General features: G+C 39.6%; 1 pseudogene; it reads left to right on the forward strand.

Annotated features, from left to right (window-relative positions):
* Window positions 1–2314: 2314 nt before the first annotated feature.
* On the forward strand, window positions 2315–11005 carry LOC743328 (ferritin heavy chain-like; annotated as a pseudogene).
* Window positions 11006–12786: the final 1781 nt, after the last annotated feature.

Below are 12786 nucleotides of genomic sequence, written 5' to 3' on the forward strand. Positions count from 1 at the left end.
ATTTTGTCTGGAAATGCTAATCTAGGATAAAAGTTTTTTTTTTTTCTTCAGCACTTTAAGTATGTCATGCCACTCTTTCCTGGCCTGTAAGCTTTCTACCAAGAAGTCTGCTCCCAGACATATCAGAGCTCCATTGTATGTTATTTGTTTCTTTTCTCTTGCTGCTTTTAGGATTCTTTCTTTCTTTTTTTTCTTTTTTTTTTTTTTTTTTTTGAGATGGAGTCTTGCTCTGTCACCCAGGCTGGAGTGCAGTGGCGTGATCTCGGCTTACTGCAAGCTCCGCCTCCCGGGTTCACGCCATTCTCCTGCCTCAGCCTCCCGAGGAGCTGGGACTACAGGCGCCCGCTACCACGCCCGGCTAATTTTTTTTGTATTTTTAGTAGAGACAGGGTTTCACTGTGTTAGCCAGGATGGTCTCCATCTCCTGACCTCGTGATCCGCCCGCCTCAGCCTCCCAAAGTGCTGGGAATACAGGCGTGAGTCACAGCGCCTGGCCAAGGATTCTTTCTTTATCCTTGACCTTTGGGAGTTTGATTAATAAATGTCTTGAGGTAGTCTTATTTGTGTTCAATGTGCTTGATGTTCTATAGACTTGTTTTTGTACTTGAATATTGGTATCTCTCTAAGTTTGGGACATTCTCTGTTTCTATCTCTTTGAATAAACTTTCTACTCCTATTTCTCTCTCTACCTTCTATTTAAGGTCACTATCTCTTAGATTTGCCCTTTGAGGCTAGTTTGTAGATCTCGTAGGCATGCTTCATTCTTTTATTTTATTTTTCTTTCATCTCCTCTGAGTGGAGATTTTCAAATAGCCTGTCTTCAAGCTCACTCTTTCTTTCTTCTGCTTTATCAATTCTGCTGTTGGGAGACTTTCATGCATTCTTCAGTATGTCACTTGCCTTGTTCAGCTCCGGAATTTCTGCTTTATTTATTTATTTATTTATTTTTTGAGACAGGGCCTCACTTTGTCACCCACGCTGTACTGCAGTGGTGTGATCTTGGCTCACTGCAACTTCTGCCTCCTGGGTTCAAGCAATTCTTGTGCCTCAGCCTCCCGAGTAGCTGGAATTACAGGCATGTGCCACCGCACCCAGCTAATTTTTGTATTTTTAGTGGAGACAGGATTTTGCCATGTTGGCCAGACTGGCCTTGAACTCCTGGCCTCAAAGTGATCTGCCTGCTTCGGCCTTCCAAAGCACTAGGATTACAGGCATGAACCACTGCGCCAGGCCTGCTTGATTCTTTTTTAATTTCAATATCTTTGTTAAATGTATCTGATAGGAGTCTGAATTCCTTCTCTGTGTTATCTTGCATTTCCTTGAGCTACCTCAAAACAGCTATTTTGAATTCTGTCTTAAAGGTCACATATCTCTGTTTCTTTGGGATTAGTCACTGGCGCCTTATTCAGTTGGTGAAGTTATGTTTTTTTGGATGGTGTTGATGCTTGTGGATGTTTATCAGTATGTGGGCATCAAAGAGTTAGGTATTTATTGTAGTTTTCACAGTCTGGGCTTGTTTGTATCCTTCCTGGGATCTTTCCAGGTATTTGAAGGAGCTTGAGTGTTGTGATCTAAGTCTTTGGTTACTGTGACCATATCTGCTTTGAGGGTTCCCCAAGCCCAGTAATGCTGTGGCTCTTTAAGACTCGTAAAGTTACCGCCTTTGTGGTCTTAGGTAAGATCTGGGAGAATCCAAGCAGAGACTCTTGTCTTCTTCCCTTACATTCCCTGAAACAGAGTCCCTCTCTCTCTGTGATGAGCTGCCAGGAGCTGGAGGAAGGGTGACACAAGTACCCCTGTGACCACCATGACTAAGACTGTACTGAGTCAGACCTGGAGCCAGTACAGCACTGGGTCTTACACAAGGCCTGCAGTCACCACTGCCTGACTACTGCTTATGTTCACTCAAGGCCCAAGGACTCTACAATCAGCAGATGGTAGAGCCAGCCAGGTTTGTGTCCTTCCCTTAAGGATGGTGAATTCTCTCTGGCTCTGGGTAGGTCCAGTGATGCTGTCCAGTAGCCAGGGCCTGGGGTTGGAAACCTTAGAATTCTACCTGGTGCTCTATTTTATTATGGCTGAGCTGGTACCCATGCCACGAGACAAAATCCTTCTCACTCTACCCTCACCTTTCCTCAAGCAGAGGAGACTCTCCCCATGGCCACCACTGCTTAGGCCCACAGTAAGTGCTGCCTGGCTACCACAGATGTTCAACTAAAGACCAAGGATTCTTCTGTCAGCTTGCAGTGAATGCTGCCAGTCTTGAGTCTCTTCAGCATTGTAGATTCTCCTTCATCCCAGGGCAGGTCCAGGAATGCCATCTACGGTCCAAGGACTGGAAACAGGGATCCTAAGTGCCTGTTTGGTGCTCTACCCCACTGTGGCCAAGCTGGTACCCCAAGCTGAAAAACAAAGTCCCCTTTACTCTTCCCTCTCCTTTCCTAAAGCAGAAGGAGTCTCTCCCCATAGCCACCATAGCTGGGAATACGTTGGGTCACACCTGAAGCCAGCACAACTCTGAATCTCACCCAAGGCCTACAGTGAGTGCTGACTGGCTACCACTGCTGATTATTCTGGGCTCAAGGGCCCTTTAGTCAACAGGTGATGATTTCTGCTAGGACTGAGTCTTTCCCTTTAAGGCAACAGTTTCCCTTCTGGCCCAGGGTGTGTTTAGAAATGTCATCTGGGAGCTAGGGCCTCAAGAATCTTCCTCGGTTCCCTATTCTACTATGGCTAAGCTGGTATACAAGTTGCAAGACAACATCCTCTTTGCTTTCCGCTCTTCTCTCCTCAAGCCCAGGGAAGGAGTCTCTCCCAGAGCTGCAAGTTGTGCTGCCTGGTGTTGAGGGAGAGGGTGATGCAAGCACTCCCTTGGCCACTCCAGCTTGTCTTACTATGTTGTGTGCCCCCTAGTCCACTGGCTCCTAGCCCGGCAGAGCACCAGGACTTGCCCAGGAGTTGCTGTCCTTGTGGCCTAGACTGCCTTTCAAGTTTATTTAAGATCCTATAGCTCTTTAGCATACAGTGGTGGGGCTTGCTGGAACTTAGGTTCCAACCACTGGGCTGGATAATTTGCCTTTGTCTAAGGTTGGTCTAAATGCTCCCTCTATGGGCACCGGCTGAATTCTGCCCCATGTTGCTTTCCACTCTGACAGGGCAGCACTGAATTCCAATGCATAGTCCCACAACCACTGTGCTCTCCCTCCATCAAGTGCGTGGATTCTCTCTCCATGTGCCGTGTGACCACTGCCGGGGAAGGGGGAGGGGTTGTGTAGGCGATTGGGGACTGTCTTTCCTACCCTCTTCAGTGCCTCTTTCTTTAATATGATGTTATAATAAAACCAGGTACTGTGATTTCTTAATTTTTGGTTCTTATGAAGGTGTATTTTTGTGTAGATAGCTGTTCAATTTTGTATTCCTGTGTGGGGAACAATTGTGGGAGGCTTCTATTCAGCCATCTTGCTCTACTTCCCCCTCCAACTGAGGTTTCATATAAATTTGAATATCAGCTTACTAATTTTCACAACAACCTTGTGACTTTTTGGGGGAGAGATTTTATTGACTCCATAAATGAAGTTGGGAGGAAATGATATATTAACAAAATCAAGACTCCAGCCTATGAACATGTATATTCATGTTCATAAGTATATTCCTATATTTAAATCGGTTTTTAAAAAATTTCTCAGAAATATCTTATGGTTTTTAGTGTAAAGACCTTACACATCTTTTTAAAGATTTATTTCTAGGTATTTGCCTATTTTTGGAAGATATTGTAGTTTTAAAAAGTTGTACTTACTCTCATGATCTAGATAAATGAAATTGATTTTTATATTTTGAACTCATACCAACCTCCTTAAAACAGCTATTAATTCAAAACTTTTGTAGATACTTTTGGATTTTTTTCACTTCTGATCCTTATACCTTTCCTTCCTTTCTTCCTTGACTTATTATGCTGATTAGGATCTCTAGTATGACATCAAATAGAAGTGTTGCTAACAGACATCTTATCTTGTTCCTGATCTCGGGAAATTTTTAAGATAATTTAACAATAATTATGACGTTTGCTGTAGGATTTTTGTAGCTGCTATTTTTTCAGATTGAGGAAGTTCCCTTGTCTTCTAAGTTTGCTAAGAGGCTTTCTTTTTTTTTTTCAAATCACAACTGAAAGTAGAATTTTATTAAATATCTTTTCTGCATCTAGTGAGGTGATCATATGATTTTCTGTCCTTTTTTCCTGTTAATATAGTAAATTATAAGTTAAATGAATAAATTTTCCATAAGCTTCATGTGGTTGTGATATATTAGCATTGTTAAATATCACTAAGTTAGATTTACACACACACACACATACTATTAATGTGATTTTTATTTCTTGGAATGTCCTTTACAAGTTTTGGTTTTGGTGGCTTCATAAAACAAGATGAGAAGTGTTCCATGTTTTCTCTCTCTTTTTTTTTTTTTGGAAGTATTCGTGTAAGATTAATGTTATTTACTCTTCAAGTGTTTGAAACACTTTGTCAGTGAAGCCATTTAAGCCTGGAGTGTTACTTTGTGGTGAGGTTTTTAATAACAGATTTCAGTTCTTTCATAGATCTAGGACTATTTATTTTTGTTTCAATTTTATTGAGTTGTGTTTCTTAAAGAATTTGTCCACTTTCTCTAAGGCTGCTTCTACCCTAACTCCCTTGGTCTTCTTTTCTTATGTCCCCCAACTACACTTATATTAGTCTTTCCCACTATTATATGTATATATCTTGCAACCTTTTCAGGAATGTCAATGCTTTTTACTTCTACACTTCATTCTAGATACTATCTAGTGCACTAATTCCATTTTCAACTTTGCCCAATCTGCTGTTAAATCCATCTGTTGAGCTCTTAATTTTAGCTATTTTATTTTCTGTTCCAGACTTCCATTTGGCTTTTTATTGTAGATTCCAATTCTGTGGTGACATTCTGTCTTTTGCCATATATTTCCTTGAACCTGTTCATCACAATTATTTTAAAGTCTTGGTCTGATAACTCCAATATTACCTGTTTCTGTTTCTAGCCTCTCTCTTTTTCTCTTGCTCCTATTTATTTGTATGTCAGTAATTTTTACTGAATAGATCAAGAATGTGAAGGATTAGACCCTCCTCCTCCCTGCCTATTTCTGACCCAAGAGATGAGGCCTAAACTGAGATTGAAGAGAAGATTTGAATTCAGAATGAGATTGAAGTTTTGATTTAAACTCTGAAAAGCTTTAATACCTGAAAAGAAGACTGTTTTAAAAAATGAAAGTGCTTATGTTTCTCTTATTGTTTCTTCAGAGTTTAAAAGAATACAACTCTTTGTCATATAAAAAATGGTTTTGACTGAATGCCCAACATTGTGTATGAAACATATAGAGACTCCAGATCATGTTATCTTCTCCAGAGGATATTGCCTTTTCCTCTGTCAGGCAGCAGAGAATTAGACAAATGTAATTCAACTTGGGGCTTTGCTAACTGAAACCTAATTTGCGGTCTTTGTATGTCCCAGTTTGCTTCTGGTTTACTCCCACTTCTAGGGCGTAGCTCTCTAGGAGTTCCAACTAAGAATCAGGGTTGTTTGTTGGAACTCCTCCTACTTATAAGGTCATGAACTCCAATTTTTCACCCTCGAATATTGTGAGCCTGCTTGCTTGCTCTGCTTTGTTGATGCTTTCTGATTGGCTTCTTACCCTAATTTTCTGCACAGTTTAAACTGTAAATGCCTCTAGAAGAACACTGGTTCCAAGCGCTAGGTTCTATTCTCTGTCCCTTCTATCTCTCTGAGAGCTTGGTCTCTCAACACCTAGCTGCGTTGTCCACTGAACACTTTTAATCTCCCCAGCCCCAAGAGGTGACCTAAAACTGCTCTGCTAAATTCTTTATCTCATTCTCCATGCCAAAAACATCAAGGAGGAAAATAAGTGTCCATGAAGTAAGCTCACCTTAATGAGCTCCCTTCTTTCTGGATCTAGTTTCTCAAGTCCTGGCTACCTTAGTAGCCTTCTTATTTCTTCTCAAAAAATGTTTATAAAAACCTGCCTTTTCTACTTTTTCTTGTTAAAATATTCATCTCTACTACAAGCTACTCAATCATAAAAGACCTCTGAACTCATGATTAAAATACGTGCATGCGTGTGTGTGTGTGTGTGTGTGAGTGTGTGTGTATGTATTTCTATCTCTGTTCATTGATTGACTGGATATAGGAGTAATGACCCTGTAGTAGCATACATACCTAACACCAAGATATTTGTTTCTATGCATCATTTCTTACTTAAACTAATCAGGTTTCTTTGGAGAAACTACTGATTTCAGTGAAAGTACAAGCACAATGTGAGCCTAGATATAGATATCTTGCTATACCAGTGATATGGTTTGGCTATGTCCCCATCCAAATCTCATCTTGAATTGTAGCTCCCATAATCCCCACATGTTGTGAGAGGGACCCAGTGGGAGCCAAATGAATCATGGAGAAGGGTTTTTTTTCCCTGCTGTTCTCATGGTAGTGAATAAGACTTACAAGATCTGATGGTTGTATAAAGGGCGGTTCTCCTGCACATGCTCTCTTGCCTGCTGCCATGTAAGACATACCTTTGCTCCTCCTTTGCCTTCCACCATGATTGTGAGGCCACACCAGCCATGTGGCACGTGAGTCCATTAAACCTCTTTTTTCTTTATAAATTACCCAGTCTCGGGTATTTCTTCATATCAGTATGAAAATGGATTAATACAACCAGAAAGTAAGAAAGTGATCAGAGAATGATGGGGACATTTCATAAGGACACAGGAAGCAACTTGAAGGGACACCCACTGGCCAAGTCTGGGATAATTTAAACATAAAAAAATTTGGTAATAGTTTATAGTACATTGAGTTAAGAAAACAAAATCCATAAATTCATGGTAATATTCAAAGTAAAATAAAAGGAGAGGAGAAAAAAGAATTCCCAGTGTGTTTTTTTAAAACAGAAGAATGCCAGCTACTAAATGTAGAAGGAATAAAAATAATTAGAAAAGCAATACTTTTTAACACCCAAAGTAATAATTGGCTCAGGTAAGGATCATCAGAGGATACTAATATGACTGGGTAAAATGTTGAAAATAAGTCTCAAAATATCACTCTACAGACTACTTTTAAAGAGAAAAAATGTGCTTTCTCAATGGAAAAGTCTGGTGGTCATCACTTTAACCAAGTGGTCAAGCTTGGCAATGCCAATAGTGGTTTTACTTGATGATGTGCCTTCAGTATGATCAAGAGGAAGGTACACAACGTCATTTATGTGATGTTCTTGCTGGAAATGTTTGATCTAACTATCATAGCGAGGAAAGAGGCAATTCTAGAATGTGAGGCATGTTGGAGGACATCCTACCTGGACTCTTTAAAGAGACACTCAAATGCTCTGAGTGAATCTTGAGTGGATCTTGGATTGGAAAACCAGAAGCTATAAAGGATATTTTGGAGGATAATCGAAGGAATTTTAGTGAAGACTGGATGCTGGATGATATTGAATTCATGGTGACTTTCTTAGGTGTGTTGATATTGTGGTTAAATAGAGGAATCAGTTTATTCTTGGAAAATACATCCTGAAATATTTTGCAGTGAAGTGTCATGATGAAAGCAACCTACTTTTGTATGATTTGGAAAAAAAGGATGTGTGGGTATGGGTGTGTGTCTAGATAGAGTGGATGTATCCAGATGTTAACAGTTGGCAAACATAGGTGAGAGGTATGCAGGTCTTGAAAATTAGAAGAAAAAACTCTTGTAGCGTTTTATTTTTTCAACGAAAATCCACAAGATGGCAGTAGAGGAACACCCTCAGAATGGGTTTCTTGGGGGCCTCTTATAAGGTGACATTTTCTGATTTGAAAAGCAGGATGAGAGATCCAACAAAGGATTGTTTTGGCTTTGTGAATACATTTACATGTAATGTTATACAAAGGTATGAAGACAAAATGCCGTTTGGTTGTATCATTCTATGAATTGCTTTCATCGAAATAAATACCATTTTGTTAAATTTGGTCCATAAACTCCTGAAATGTGTCCAAAATGTTACGTGTATGAGCATTCTCCTTTTATGATGAGAATATCTACAGTTTCTACTATGTCTCAAAGGGGTCAATTATTGCTCCCCAAACTTAGAAGCTTGAGGGGTTCAAGAAAGTGGCACTAGATCAATGCCTTAATCACATCAGAACTGGTAGTAGTTTAAGCCATTTCTCTTTAATATGTGCTTTGAAAGTGAGTTTAGTGAAGTGCTCTGGCAGTGCTTATTTGTTAAATGGATTGATGTAGGAACTAGTGGATGTGGATGGATAGGAGTCAGAAGACCTGGGTGTGAATGTAGCACTTATGCCATCCTCTTCCCCAACATCTTTCCCCAAACACACACACCAAGTTAAAACTGTAGCCAGCAAGATGTTTGTGGTCACATAAAACAATTCCCCCCCAAACAAAATCAGTTGTTTGCCTGTATTTCATTTTTTTACTCCCCAAACAGAAACAGCTTATTGGTCAGTGGAGATGCCTGCAATATAAAATTTTCTCTTTATAAACATTTGTGAAAAGAGTTCATATTTTTAGGGCAACATGAGCCAAGCTTGTAATTGCGGGAAGCTTCTAGTCTTCTGTGAGTGTCACCTTGCCTCTTGTTCCCGCCTTCAACCCCTGCCACCCCAAGAGTTTTGGTTTGGATCAGGACTAGGTTTCTATAAATTGCAACGTGAGCAGCTAGGTGATCACAGTAAGAGCCAAGCCACATAATGCTCTTCTTTCGATTCATTGGGCAGATAGTTGTCTTAGAAACTTACATGATGACTTGATTGTAAAATAAAATCCCTGTTGAGCAACTTGATCTGGCTATTTGGGTGGAATGGATTTTTTTAAAAGTGTAAACTAAGGGAAAATAAAATACTCATTTAAAATGTGTTGGCAGCGTGTAGTTGGCTTAAAGTGTCATTTACTGAGTTGTTACCATTTTTGCTCTCTCAATTTTATTAGTATTAAAAATTCATTATTGAGGGACCATGAGCTACATGCAATTAGTAATGTCACTGAAAGTGAGAGGCTAAATAGTAAGATGGTCATGTCTTTAGAAATAAACTTTTAACTTCTCTTTACTGCATTCCCCATGGAAATACCATGTTGTGCCATGTTGTTCCTTAAAAGAGCTTACGTTCAGTAGAGAACTGGTGAAATAAATAATGACACATTCATATATTGAGATTGTATGTAACTGTTGAAAATAATGACATAGATTCATATATATTGACATGGAAAGATATCCAAGCTGAACTGTAGGAGAAACAGAGCAAGTTGCAGAGCTATATGTAAAGCAGAATACTATTTTGGAGTATACATTTGCTATTATATGTTCAGAAAATAAGATATGGGAGATCATATAAAAATTTGCTTAAAGCGATTTATTTATGTTGTGGGGAAAGGAGTAGTATTGTAGTACAAGGGAACTTATGTTTTGTGTTTTATATGTTTTTCTGTTGTCTGGATTTTTAAAAATGAGAATGTAGTCTGAATAAATAATGATATAAAGGGAGTGTATGTTGGCACTATCCTTTGAGACCTTCATGTGCTAAATATAATTGTGCAGTATCATCAGTTCTGTCATTCATCTTGAATAGACAACAGCCAAAGAGAGCCAGCTGGTTAACTTATAAGTTATATCCCTTCCACATTCAAAGATGTTTACAATATTAATAGACTGAAATGAAACAATAAAAAACAAATGTATAAACTAAAAAAGACAAATTATTTAGGACGAATGAGATAACTCTTTAGAAGGAATGAGATAACAGGACCTGGAATATGGAATGACTTCTCTACAGAATATAGCAAAAAGTTTACCTCTGAGCTTTCTGGTATCCAAGGGGAAAAGGAAAATACGTTGGCTCTATATATTTCTTCCAAAGTAAGAATGCTACAAAGAAATTTATCATACGGCATCACATACGTGACACTGACATATTGGACAATTTTTTAAAAACAATTTTGCTTATAATTTATTTCACTGATTTATTTTACATATATGAAATAGAAAAATGATATTCCAAAGAATTATGCCTCTCAAGTTTTGGAGGAAATTATTTTTTAGAAATAAAAAATTAAATTCAAATTGCACAAATAAAAGATAAGTTTAAGCTCTGCTTAAAAGAAATTTCAGAGACGTTCTTTGCCGAGAGTCGTCGAGGTTTCCTGCTTCAACTGTGCTTGGACGGAACCCGGCGCTCGTCCCCCACCCCGGCCGGCCACCCATAGGCAGCCCTCCGTCACCTTTTCACCGCGCCCTCGGACTGCCCCAAGGCCCCCGCCGCCGCTCCAGGGCCGCGCAGCCACCGCCGCCGCCTCTCCTTAGTCGCCGCCTTGACGACCGCGTCCACCTCGCAGGTGCGCCAGAACTACCACCAGGACTCAGAGGCGGCCATCAACCGCCAGATCAACCTGGAGCTCTACGCCTCCTACGTTTACCTGTCCATGTCTTACTACTTTGACCGCAATGATGTGGCTTTGAAGAACTTTGCCAAATACTTTCTTCACCAATCTCATGAGGAGAGGGAACATGCTGAGAAACTGATGAAGCTGCAGAACCAATGAGGTGGCCGAATCTTCCTTCAGGATATCAAGAAACCAGACTGTGATGACTGGGAGCGGGCTGAATGAGATGGAGTGTGCATTACATTTGGAAAAAAATGTGAATCAGTCACTACTGGAACTGCACAAACTGGCCACTGACAAAAATGACCCCCATTTGTGTGACTTCATTGAGACACATTACCTGAATGAGCAGGTGAAAGCCATCAAAGAATTGGGTGACCACGTGACCAACTTGCACAAGATGGGAGCACCCGAATCTGGCTTGGCGGAATATCTCTTTGACAAGCACACCCTGGGAGACAGTGATAATGAAAGGTAAGCCTCAGGCTAATTTCCCCATAGCCGTGGGGTGACTTCCCTGGTCACCAAGGCAGTGCATGCATGTTGGGGTTTCCTTTACCATTTCTATAAGTTGTGCCAAAACATCCACTTAAGTTCTTTGATTTGTACCATTCCTGCAAATAAAGAAATTTGGTACCCCCCCAAAAATAAAGTAAATTTCAATAGAAGATTGTTGTTTTCCTTGAATAAGAAGCTGAAATTGTGGAGTGAAGTTTTTATTTGGTTTAATTTTTATGGGGGTTTTTATTTTTTAATTTTTATTTTAGATTCAGGGGGTACATATGCAAGTTTGTTAACTGGGTATATTGTGTGATGCCGAGGTTTGGAGTATATGAATGATCCCATCACCCAAGTACTGAGCATAATACCCAATAGTTTTTCAACCTATCCCCTCCCTCCTCCCTCCCTCCCTTCCTGCCTCTTCTAGTAGTTCCTAGTTTCTATTGTTGCTATCTTTAGGACAATGGTTTTTTAATTATATTTTTACAAAAGACACAGAGACCTTTGATTGAATATTTTCACTATTTACCCTCTATAAAAATGCAGTCAAAACATCAAATCACAACTCACTCACTGAAAACATCTTTTTGGGAAAACTGAGGGAATATAATCCAGGTACGTATTTTCCTGAAAATCCAAACAAATTTTTTTCAAACCTGGCTGCACAACAGAATCAACTGGGGAGTTTTTAAAAATTTACTGTCTGTAATCCACCATGAATCTTCAGAGATTCTCATTCCAAAGGTCTGGCATGGATCTTGGGAAACTAGCTATTGATGCTCTACACATGTTCTGATGCAAATCCTGGTTCGAGAACCACTGATCTGTGATACATAATAGGCATAGCATGCCTTCCTCTAGCATATGTTTTATTTGAAGGCAAATAAGTTAAAACATTTTTGTATGAAAACAAACAGATGAATTATGGAACAGAATTCTAATTTTGCATTGGTTGCTGAAATAAAATATGAGCTTTAGACATTTGATGCACTCAAGGGCTCACTTAGGGCTATATTCCCAGACTCTGTGGAGGTAGAGTTTATGATTCACTGCTATGAAATTGTTTTGGTGGAAAGGTTTTTTAAAGCACCAAGGGAATTGTATCAGTTAGGGTTCAGTGCTTATAAAATCCTTGGAAAGGTTAGAAGATTGGAGGTTGGGAAACACACCACCATAACTGTCACCTAGAGGCTAAGAAGCTACCACTCAAGAACTTCTGCCATCAATGCTGTTACTTCCACTACTTCTCCCCCACAGAGCTCAAAGCTGACTAGTAAACTTGACCAACAGTGGCCAAAGCAGTAGGAAGATGGCATTTTCCTCCCTCCCACATTTCAAATCTTGTGCAAGTGCATCTCGTTGGACAAATGGAATTCACATCCAGAATTCTGGTTGCAAGAGAGGCTGGGAAATAGAGTTTTTAGTTTTTTTTTTTTTTTTTTACCCCTGTGAAATAGGAAGGTGCATGGAAGAGGATGCTGAGGATGCTGAGGGTCAAACGATGTTGTCAAGCACAATCATGAATCAAAAGTGCTAAAAAGTTTGATATAATTGGCTAGGGAGGACACTGAGATTCACAAAGCATGGAGATAATGCCATCTCCTTGTAAAGCTGAGTGAAATACTCCTTCCATACAGCCTAAAATGGAAATTTACATTTTATCTCTTTTGTAGAAGTTATTCTATAGATGGCTTTGTCTTGAAAGATGACATTCATTATTGGCAGTGACATTTCAGCCAAATTCCTTCAGCTGAGTTTGTGAATCGCATTTTTTTCTAAATTAATAAATTGCTTATGAAAAATAGTTCCTTTCAGTGTATACGCAACTGAATCTGA

This window comes from Pan troglodytes, chromosome X (genome assembly GCF_028858775.2).
Source record: "Pan troglodytes isolate AG18354 chromosome X, NHGRI_mPanTro3-v2.0_pri, whole genome shotgun sequence".
Classification (NCBI taxonomy): Eukaryota; Metazoa; Chordata; class Mammalia; order Primates; family Hominidae; genus Pan; species Pan troglodytes.